Consider the following 11,782-nt stretch of genomic DNA (forward strand, 5'->3'; position numbering starts at 1 on the left):
CTTAATTATAAACCTCCCCCTCTAAAGTGAAAGGATAAGAGACTGAGAAACTTAAATTACTTTATATTCTCCTCCCTGCTTTCCCCACTTGATCAATGTATACACATATGATGAATGATGTTCCCAAAACTAGGTACCGTGTGTTATTCACATCATCTTCTTCAAAAGGAAAAACTCCTCCAAAATATACTAACTCTATTAAAATATAATACAGGGAAATTATAAGGAACATTTCAAACATATATAATCCTAAAAAGACTAAATTTACTTAAAAAAAAAAAGCTTTGCCATTAAGCATGCAAATTAGAGTATTTTTTAAAGCTAAAAAAGACATTTATTTTTCCTGCTCAGAAATTCACATTTTAGTTAAGCTAAACCCTTCTACAAAACTATAGTCAGGAAACAGTACGTTTTGTTTTTAGAAAACAAAAATTAGAAATAATAAACATTTACTTACCCTGAAAACAATAAATAAATGCTGATAATCTGTTTTTAAAGGAATTTGGGTTAGCAAATTAGTTACAATGTCACTTAAGAAGATACATCCTTCACCACCATCAGATGCAGTTCCCTATTTTGTTTAGTGAAGGGAAATATAAGCTTTCTAATGGTGTCTTCAGAAATTTATAAAATGTAAATACTGATTTGGTTGGTCTTTAAGATGTGTTTAACTGTGAGGCTATTTAACTAATAGTGTGGCTGTGATTTGTCATCCAGTATTAAGTTCTTAGTCATTGACTTTTGTGTTGAAAAAATAGGAAGGAGGGAAACTGCAGCTTTCATTACAGACTCCTTGACTGGTGAACTCTCCCCATGAGGAGTTCCATAAACTCCCATTTTGCCTCTGGGTAGTGGGTTTCCAGCATTTCTCTTGGGCTTTAATTTGCTAAAGCTGTGCACATATGTAAAGAAAAAAAAATAGATTATTTTAGGGGAGATGTAGGTGTAGAATTATTGCTTATGTCATTTCTTAAGCAGTTATGCTCTTAATGCTTAAAAGAAGGCTAGCATTGTTTGCACAAAAAGTTGGTGATTCCCTCCCCCAAATAGTAATGAAATTACTTCTGTTGAGTAAACTTTTTATGTCATCTTATAATAAAAGCTGAAAAAAACCCTTTGTTTCTATTTATAAAAAAAAAAAAATGCTTTTCTATATGTATCCCTGATAACAGATTTTGCAGAAATCATGTAAGATGATAAAGCATTTGAATGGTACAGTAGATGTAAAAAAAATTCAGTTTAAAAGAACATTTGTTTTTACATTAAATGTTTATTTGAAATAAAAAAAAAAAAAAAAAAAAAAAAGAAGATACATCCTTGGCAAATTATATTGGAATCTTCTGTTAAAATAACAATTCCTCAAACCAAAGAGCCTTTATTTATAATGTTTAATGCCAAAAGTAAACCAAGGAAATACTCTGCAATTGTAAAGTTAAATACGTGACCATTTAACATTTTTAATTCATTTTTAACATTCCTGTCTTTCTGCAAGGTACAGGGGACAGAGGTCTGACTTTATACTATTAATCAATTATTTATTAATAAATTATTTATATTAATCGATATATTAACCAAATATACTGATTAATCCTGCCCTCTTTTCAACTCTGCTAAACATATCAATGAGAAGCAATGCTTGACCCTAAAGCCCAGATGGCTGGCACAGCCAAAAGGCTAAAGAACCTTGTCATGTAGTGAGTGACTTGTCATGTCAGTGACAACAAAAGAAGCAGAAGGGGAAATAATGCAGATCTACAGATCAAGGGAGCTGAAAGGGTAGCAACGAGGAATAACTAACACCCCTTATGTAACCAGAAATAAAAATAAAAGGAAAGAAAGTACATAGGCCTTTGAGTAAAAGTAAAAAAACAAATAAATAAAATCTGTTAGAAACAACCAGGAGAGGCACTGTTTTGGACTGAGCTTCTGCACTAAGCCCCAACATACCAGACTGAACCAAAATGGAATTATTCATGCTAAATGACACATAAACTAAAATCTTAAAGAAGAGAGATCCCAAAGCAAGTCACTTTTCCCCCCTGAAAACAGGAGATTCCAGTCCACCTCAGTGTAGTAAATTAGTCCCTTCTGCTTTAACTCTTAGAAAAAAGTAACCTGCCTTAACCAGATGTTTAACCAGTCTGCTTTTCCTTTTGTTCTGTTTCTTTATCCACATCTTGCATTATAGGCACTCTCATTCTATTTTGTAGAATGAATCCCAAATAAAACCAAACAGGTCCATAACTAAATTTTCTGTAACACTGTCTTTTGACAGAACTAAAATGTAAACTGCAGGAAAATTGTTGTTCAACTTGGAAAATAAGACATAGAGGGGAAGGGAGTCATTTCCTCTTAGCCCTTCCCTCTTCTGTGTCTTTTTGTCCTATTATTATTCCTTAGATTTCCTTGTCTCCTTAGTTCTTTCTAGTGAAAAGCTGTTCCCCTCTTTTCTTCCCTCATTCCCAAGGCTCCTTAGACTTCCCCTTCACCCTTCTTTCCAATCAGGCTGGAAAGACATAAGAGAGGCTTCCAACCAAATGTCAGTGATGGATGGCTGTATGGAGGCATACAATGGCAATTCTGGCATGTCACAAATGACCTTCAAAAGAAAGAACCAAAGCCCAAGTCTGACCTGAGGGAGGCTGATTTAAATAAGGTTACAGCAAAGGGCAGAGCGGCCTGTGGGATGTCTTCTCTGCAGAGTGCCAGGAACAATGATTTTAAAAGCTTGTCAAGAAGAAAGAGCCTAGAAAGTCATGGTGGTAGACTGCTGAAGGGTAGGGGAAAGTCTGAAACAACAGAGACATAAATGATAAACAAGCATAGACACACTACCAAAAGTCATGATCTAGGGGAATGTTAGACTTGACATGTAAATGCAGTGACAATAGGAAATAGGTAATATATTTTGACATATTTTCAAAATAAGAAATATTCTAGGTGAATAAGATACCCAAACTGAAATGACACAGGGTTACTTAATCCAGAATCAAAGCAAAGTTTCTGTCAATGGAAGGACCAGGATCCAAGTGATTTCTTTTAACTGTCAGGGAACAAGTTCAGTTTTGAGCATCTCTTGAGACAAGGACTATGCTAAACAATGGAGATACAGTGGTGGGGAGAAAAAAAGATCTTTTATACTCAAGGGGCTCAAAGTCAGTGCTAAGGGGAGTAGAGAGATGGTACATGTAAACTAGGAATTAGAGTCATGCTAAGGAAAAGAAACAGGGCCGGGAGTCTGAGTTTGCTCAATCACTGAATAGGACAGAATTTATATTTTCTAAATGACGGCCCAATTTACTCACCCAATATGTACCATCAGTCCACTACTGATAACTCCCTTGTTTTATGAGTGTGCACTAAAATCTACCACTGACCTCTACCAATAAAATGACAACACACTGTCCAAGAATGACCAATATGGCAGGGAAAACTACAGACCCAAGAAGTCTTTCATATTCTTTGGAAGCCTAGTAGACAGGATGTCACCACCTCGTAAGTCCCAAGCCAAAACACAAGGCAATCACAGTCTGCATCCTCCTAGGGCATATGAAACCTAGGCCAAGCAAAGGAACCATATCCCCCTTCTCAGCAATTGTCTTGATGTTCACGAAGTCTCCGGAGTGCCAGAAGGTCAAAAGACAGGTCCTCCACCAGTCAAGCACTTACCCGGCACTAAAGTGGTGGTTGAACTTCGAGTAAAAAAACAAAAAGAGCAGACAGGCAAACAGGGCCTGTGTGATGAGTTCAAGTGTCACAGCACAAACGGGAAGCAAGAAGAAATACTTGAAGGTTAAAATCAAGTTAAGACCAGACAGCTAAACCTACCTTGGGGAGAGTGGCTGTATGGTATTGGTAGGCAGTGTCCAAATAAAGAGCACAGGCACTTGGGAAATTGTCATTAATCAAATGATGTCAGTGCCAGGCATGCCTGTAATTTCAGTTATTTGGGAGGCTGAAGCAGGAGACCTACAAGTTTGAGGCCAGTTTGTGAATTTAGCAAGACCCTGTCTTGAAATAAAAAGGGCTGGAGCTGGAGCTCAGTAGTAGAGAGCTTTCATAGCACGTACAAGGTCCCGGGATCGATCCCCAGTAAGAGGGGGAGGGGGTGCCATTTACCATACTGAAAAGAGTACTCATCCCTTATGTGGCCTTTTGAGCTAAACCTTCATGTCCATCCTATTTCCTATCTCACTGCTGCCTCTTGCCATTACCAGCAGCACTTACTTATACTTCAACATGTCACAGGGTAGCTGGGGAATAGCTATCAATGTACACCTATTGAGCAATTAAAGCCACATCTTTTTAATTTGGAAAGTATAACTTTTGAAAATCCTCTTCTAAGGCTGATTGTCTTTGCCAGGCATGATGGTACATACCTGTAATCCCAGCACTCAGGAGGCTGAGGCAGCAAGATCACTAGCTCTGGGCTAGCTACATAGAAAGACTATGCCTCAAAAAAAAAAAACCAACAAAAACATAATGTTGTTGGTTTCCCACCAAAAAAAAAGACTCATTTTTCTCATTCCTTCCAAATAGGCTTCTGGCATTTTTCCTAAAATGTTAATAATTTTAAATTTCATAGTATGTGAAAACTATTCATTCTGTAGGGAACTGAGTCACCATTGGCAGAGACCATTGGAACAACAGAAAGCTTGAGGCTCCAAAGTTACTAGGTAAAAGCCTAAAAAATCAATAAGAATCACTCTTAAAAGACTTAGTAACCAGTCCTGACCAAGACATCAACATGTAGTGGCTATTTGTATATTTTAAGAGACTTACATTAAACTCAAGAGTCAATAGGACAATTCTTTTCTCAGGATCCCAATGTGGATAGTCTTAATTTTAACTGTTTCAGGAAACAATGTCCCAAGAGCACTTCTAGGCAGTGTTAAAGCCACTCTTTAATATACTAAAACTACGTATGCCACAATCTCTCCTCAGCCAATTTTTCATAATATAAAATTCTCATCAAATACTGCCAACTTTTACTTACTGTACACCAAGATGGAGCACTAATACAACAAATGTAAAAGTTGTATCACTCATCACCATGTAACAAAAATGTGTGTCTTGTTACAAGGTTATAAAGTTAGTGTAGTACTAATTTCAAAACAGATTTGCCTCATAGATGAAAGGACTGACCTGTTGGGAGACAGTAATTAGTTCCCAAGTCTTTTTCACTTTTTTAAAGGAGATCTTTTAAATAAGACCCTATACCTCATTTATCTTGTATTGCTCACAGCAACCAACAGTGCCATGCATAGTGTAGAATGCAATAAAATATTGTGAAGAACCATGTTTTTCACAACCAACATTAAAAGCCTCCCAAAACAAGTACCAGGAAACAATAGAATATACAAAAAAACTACTTCTAGTATGCTTTTACCCTATGATTCACAACAAGTCTGAATAATATTTCCAGGAAATTGCTTCTTCAAAGACATGTACACTTCTTCAGTATTTTAAATTTGTGTCCTGCTTATAGAAAATGCAAGTAAAGCTAACATTATACACTGAGCTCCTTATTTCACAGAAATTTATTAAAAGTAGCATCACCCCACTATGTGCGCCATGTCATATTTAAGTGGTAGGAAATGAAGACAGATACCTCCATTTCTTAATATCAGCCTTAAATTTCGCATGCAGTGGGTTTCTATGCCCAAATGCACACTATTTGACCATTAAAACAATTAAATTGCTAACAAAGCCAAACTAGAATAAATGAGAAATATAGGGAAGGGAGAAAAAAGAAAGTACTGTCTGGAAATAAGGACAAAGGAGTTCTTGTGCCTGTTCACCCATTAATTTACTATATGACCTTCCCTAATTAGCTAGCCTCCCTGGGTCTCAACTTCCTTGTTTTATTATTATTTTTAAGATCCCTTGGAACGCTATGTAAGGATTCAACATATGCCATGCTTCCCAGAAAACTGATTTGCATTCCTATCACCCTCTCCAAAAAAGGTCGCATTTCACTTGATAGCTTTAAATAGCTAAGTTTGGATTTCTATTAAAGGTAATTCGTTAAAATGTCAGATGAGCTTAAATCCACTTCACATGGAGAATGAAAGTGAGTACTGCTTACAGATTCAAGTTTCATCTAGACAACAGCTGCTGTTATTAAGAGAACAGCCCTTAACAGTCTAGTTGAAAATTATACCTCCTCACAAATGGAGAAAACTAGGTAAGGGTGATTTTCATGGTCTCAAAACCCCAGATGGCTTTTCTTACTTTCTCTCTTCTTTGTCGCTGACTTCTCTGTCTTCTTCCCCCTCCTCTTCCCATTTCCCATAGTCATCTGGCTGGGATGGAGGAAAGTAACAGGGCCAACTTGGCTTGGGAGGCAGGGAGATGTGTTGGGATGTTATAACACAAACTCAGACAAGCCCCTCTCAATTGGTGCACCGTACAACTAAGCCCATCCTTCTAAATCCTGCTTACAACCCAAGCCAAATGAAAAGATTTCCTGTGGATGGATAGAAAGAAGCTTGGACAAGTGAGGAATACCAAGATAATTAATAGCTAGCCAGAAGTCCAAAGACTTGCTCCCAAGATATGGGGTCATTTCTGAAAGGGTCAATGAAAAGGAAATCTGGTACTGAGACCAGTTTGATTAAGATATGATTTGTATCTAACTATAGTCTATCTTAAAAAAAATCACAGTTTGATAACAGACAGCACTAGCATAGAGTACTTTATTTTACACATATGAAATTTGATTGAATTGAATCTTCAGAATAGTCTACAAATTTTTTTTCTTTTCTTTTGGCAGAATTTTAGTATCTAGCACAGGCTAGCCTTGAACTCATGACCTTCCTACATCAGTCTTCAGGGTGCTGGAATTACAATTGTGTATCACCATACCCTGCTTCCAAAAAGCATTTTTAAACTCATTTTTCAGATGAAGAAAATTAGGGGATTCACCCAGTAGCACAGGGTTATCAATTGTCAAAGCCTTCTTTGAAACCCAAGTCTGAGCAAGCACTTTAAATCCTTACATTTTTTAATGGTACTTCTGATTGTCTGATTGATGTGGTGAGATGCCTGTAATCCTAGCACTCAAGAGGCTGAAGCAGAAAGATCACCAGTTGGAGGCCAGAAGAGATCCTAAAGAAAACAAAAAAAAAAAGTTTTTTTGAGACAGGGTCTCACTAGGTAGCCCAGGCTTGGCCTCAAACTCTTGATCCACCTACATTAGCCTCCTTAGTAAGAAATGGTACTTCTAACACCAATTTTCCAATCCCTATTTTGCCTGATTTAATAAATTTTCTTTTTCAAAAACTGCTCCACCACCCCATCCCCCAATCAGTTCCTCCTCTGGCTTCTTGAATCAAGAATCAAATGCCTGTGGTCCTCCCAATCACTTAACACAACTTTCTGGACCTTCCAACAGTTGATTTCCTTGTCTCTCTAGCAAGACTTAATTACTTCAACAGCCCAATACATCTTATCCAACCCTGAAAATGGAAACCACCACATAGGTGTCTCCATGTCAATGGCTTCCCAGCTACAAAGACTCCATCCTATTCCCTCCCTACCAACAAAACCGCTCCACTAAGCAGGTGTTGAGATTTCTTGCAGAGGGTTTGGCTCTAATAGGTGATTTCTAAGTGTTAGGTGAATATAATACCGAAATATTTTGGAGAACTTTACAGCACAGATAATTACAACAGCATTCCAAATGCGAGTCTCAAATTGCAAATATGTAGTAATTAATTTCTTTCTGAAACTTGTCCCAAGACACATAGCTTTTAACAGGACCCTTTCAAAAGCTTCAGAAATGTAGCCCACAGGACTACTTGGCCCCTACTTTTTTCTTCTCATTTTCTAGGTAGCTTTGGAGGACAGGCTAGAATAGGTCTTACTAGAACATGATTAAGTATTACCCCATTCAAGTTTCCTGTTGTGCCTCTGACACTTCTGAAAACTTGCCAGCTACAGGCTAGATCAAGGAAGGAAACTATGCAAACAAACTTGACACAAAAAATTCATACAATCACCATGCTCAAATTTACACATTCTAATTCCCTGTACAGAGAGAGAGAGAGAGAGAGAGAGAGAGGGAGAGGGAGGGAGCACCAGCACCTGAGAGAGAAAGCCAGACCTCTCTCTCCCCTAGACCTCTGGTGACTCTCATCCACAGGCTGATAAAGCTAAACAAGTGTGGTGTGGCTCAGAACTCACCTCCAACCTTACTTTTCTAAGCTCGTAAGCACACAATTAGATAAAACAGCATCCAGTGGACTAATTAAAAGCCAGAAGACAGGCTTGCAATTCCAACCCATCCTGTCTGTTGCAGACACAGAAAGCTGAGGGGAGTCATTTCCATGACAGGATGAAGTACCATAAAGTGTTACCCAATGCTTACTAAGTACAGGACGGCCTACTGCACATTCTTCTACTGTTACCCAGAAATGCAAACTCAAAAGAACGGTCCAAATAGGTAATGAGGCCCAGAAACAGACCAATTCTGAAAAAGGCAAGCTTCCTTCATTGATCAAATAAACATTAAGGACTTTATTTCGGTCAACTAAAAAACTATTACGGCTATTTTATGTGTTTGTTTTGAGCAGCCATTTCCAACAGGTATGCCTGGCTGCCCTCGAATTTAGGGCTCCCTCAGCTCAGATGAATCCTCCGCCTTTCCCCCTCCGCCCACACCTCACCTCTAAATGCTTCTCTCTCTTTACAGTTCTCCGCACGCGTTGTCACACCAGCACACGGGGAGTGAATTCAAGGCAGTCAGCGGCTCATGAACCGAGTAAAATATTAGTCACTCTATCCTTAACCCCAGCTGCTGATGAAAGGCGACATACATCAAAGTCTGTTTTCCTAAGCTTGAGAGGAGAATTAAAGTGGGCTGTTTCCGCTCCAAGGCGAGGTCTGGTGACACATATCACCCCCCAGCGGAGAGCATCCAGGAGAGGCAGGACCTCGGTTTTACTGCTGAGAGGGGAGTGACGAGCATCATCTCTGGGTCCTCAGAGACAGGACCTCTCGACCTTGTAGAGAAGAGCTGGGAATGGGCTCCAGTGCTGCAACTTCCCTAGCTTTAAAGAACGCTAGCTGCACACGATTCTAAAGCCTCGCCTGACCCTAATTAACAGAAAGGTGGAGGGCGAAGGACTCATCGACCCAGAGAAACGGTGAGGAGACAAAGATCCCTCGAAACGCACGAAGCGCGCGCGCACCGAAGCCGAGACTCCACAATGGACAGTCTATGAACCTTTCCCTGTAATAGGCTTCCTGTGGGGTTTATTCCCCCAGCCCAGCCCTCTCCAGAAAGTTTAGGGCTGTTCACACCGACTTTCAAAGATCCATTGTTCCCGTCCCCATAAACGAAACGCAGAAGAGAGAGGAAGAGAAAGAAACCAAGACACGGGACCCTTTTTAATGAAGACCGATCCGAGGGAGTCTAGTAACTCCCAGCCAGAGAAGAGACCGCAAAAGGAGGCGCACGGGGGGAGGGAGCTGCGGGGACTTAAGGATGTTTTCCATTTCAGCAGAAATGCCCAACGCCAGAGCTGGCCAGGCCTCCAGAAACAGAGAAGGTGCGAGAGACCCTGATCGGTGGCCTTGGGACAGCCAAGGAGGCGGGGCCGGAGGCAAAGTATCCAGCCGAATCTTACCTTCCCCTCCCCCGCTTAGCGTCGGTGAATCCAGGTGCCTACGCAGTGGTCCAAAGAACCCCAGCTGAGCCCCTGGCGTCCGCGGGTCCGGATCTCCTCTCCATGGCCAGGGAGCTCCTGGAGTCCCGGCGCCCGAAGCCGCTGCTGTAGCTGCAGCTTTTACGCAACTGGTAGCCGCAGCCTCTGCCTGGAGGTGAAAACTCTCCACCGGGCAGTGACGCGCACTTCCCTCCGCCTCCGCCTCCTCCAGCCCCGAGCCCCGGTGGCCGGGGCCTCGGCTCGCACTCTCCCGGAGCAGCCGCTCGGCTTTCTTCGTTCCTTCCCCTCCGGGAGGAAGAGGAGGAGAATCGCGACCCGGGCGGCGCGGGCCCGAGCGTCCCCGACACAATAGGGGAAGAGGCGGCTGCGCGGGGAAGAGCCGCGTCCCAGGAGTCGCGCTTGTCGCTGGTCGGCGGGCGCCGCGGCTCGCTTGGGTCGCGCTCAGCCTCCGCCAGACAGACAAGCGACCCGGCTCTGTTGGGCCGCGGGCTGCGGATTGGGCGGGCGGCCGAGAGCGAGGAGGCGGGGGGAGAGGAGGAGCCTGCGCGCGGAGGAGGCGGTGGCTGCGCAGGGCTACTCCCGCCGCCGCGGCTGGTTGGTGAGCTGGGGACGCCGGCTCGGCGCCACGCGCTGCTGGGAGCAGGAACCGCGTCCCCGCGCACTGCCGAAGCGACACGGCCCCCAAGCAGGGCTGTGCAGGCTCCTGCCGGTGCAGGGCGCGCGTACCTGAACCTGAGCCTATAGTCATCATCACCCCTTGTCGAGCCTGATGCTGCCTGCCTGTCACCTCTCGCCGCCGAACCTCGTCTGCGCCCCCCTAACTGAGTCCCCATCACCTCCGGTTGAGTCTGACCCTCCTTCCTCATCGCCCCGAGGCTGAGCTGGTCAGTGCTCTTTCAGCGTTCCAGGCTGAGACTGACTCGGCCCTCCATCAAAGGAACTTCCACGGTCCCATGAAATTTTCTGTGCGTCAAGTCACCGCACCACGGCTGCCCCCACCTGGTCAGCCACCGGTTCTGGGTTCTTAGCTCTCTCCAAAGAACCAGCCTGCTCTCGCACTCAGGACAATTCTTCCCGTAGCCTGAAGCAGCCCCAGCATCCCGCTCTCAGGCCAGAATAAATACATCTATGTCGCCCCACGCCCCCTACCCGCGCCACTCTGGAGTGGCTGCAGCTAGCAGGGGGCGGTGGGTGGGGCGTTGAAAACCACTCCCCGGCCCACCCCAATGCCAAAAGTACCTCTGTGGACACTGTCGACCGCCCGGTCTGGAACTGCCCGGCCACCATCACCACCACCTCCTCTCTTCCCCCCGAAGATGCTCTTACGAGGAAAAGCCTTGGCTAGCTCTTAGGGCGTGGCTGGGCATGATCCGTCAGACCCACGAGGTCCGAACTAATGACAGCTGCAGAACGGCCAAATCCGGACAGTCGTCATCCTCTATTTAATTCGGAATTGGAAGTTTTCCCGCCAGCGAACTCTCAGTGAATACTGTACAGAGGCGATTGTTCACTTTTGAGGATTGCTCTTTTTGTTTGGTTTTCCCCACCCTTCCAATAAAAAGTCGGTCACATAACTATGACACACCCAGCAGGCAAGAAGGGGAATACCCTATTTGGACGATTTGAGTCCAGCACTTTGTACAGGGAATCAGTGTTTCCAAATCTTGGCTGATGGTAAGAATCCCTTGGGACACTTTGAAAAACTTGCATTCCCAAACATCATTCGGTCCACTGAATCAATGGTGTCTGGAAAATGTACACTTGAGAAACGGTGCTAGAATACATCCACAATGAATTAAAGCTTGGAAAGATGTCCCCAAAACAGCAACTTGATCTGCTGCTGAGAATCAACACTGGATGGAATGCCTTTCCAAGCCTTTGTCCCTTCTGGGAGAGGGAGGAAGGAAAGATGTCAAATACAGAACATGGTTTTTACTGACAAGCTGGAAGGGACAAAGGATTATGTTAGTGGTCCCAAAATGAAATGTTTAGGAATATACCTTGTGAAGACAGGATAGAAATTGTCACCCTGTGTGGTAGGCTGAAAAATGCCTCATCCCCCAAGATACCAAGTTCTAATCCTGGAATCTGTAAATGTGACCTGATATAGA

At 43.0% G+C, this 11,782-nt stretch overlaps 1 protein-coding gene across 4 annotated transcripts in view; it reads right to left on the minus strand.

Moving 5' to 3' along the window:
- Nucleotides 1-10,934, minus strand: part of Cemip2 (cell migration inducing hyaluronidase 2) — a 79,102-nt gene extending 68,168 nt beyond the window's left edge. The window contains exons 1-2 of one of the 4 annotated variants that reach the window (XM_074052035.1): nt 10,671-10,783; nt 7,002-7,110 (exon numbers count right to left, since the gene is read on the minus strand). The gene's annotated coding sequence lies outside the window, so the exon portion shown is untranslated. Of the gene's footprint in view, nt 1-7,001; nt 7,111-9,632; nt 9,773-10,670; nt 10,784-10,910 lie in introns of those variants that run through there. The other 3 variants (XM_074052036.1, XM_020180674.2, XM_074052034.1) reach the window with 3 other exon arrangements.
- Between the last annotated feature and the right edge of the window lie 848 nt (nt 10,935-11,782).

Source organism: Castor canadensis, chromosome 13 (genome assembly GCF_047511655.1).
Source record: "Castor canadensis chromosome 13, mCasCan1.hap1v2, whole genome shotgun sequence".
NCBI lineage: Eukaryota > Metazoa > Chordata > Mammalia > Rodentia > Castoridae > Castor > Castor canadensis.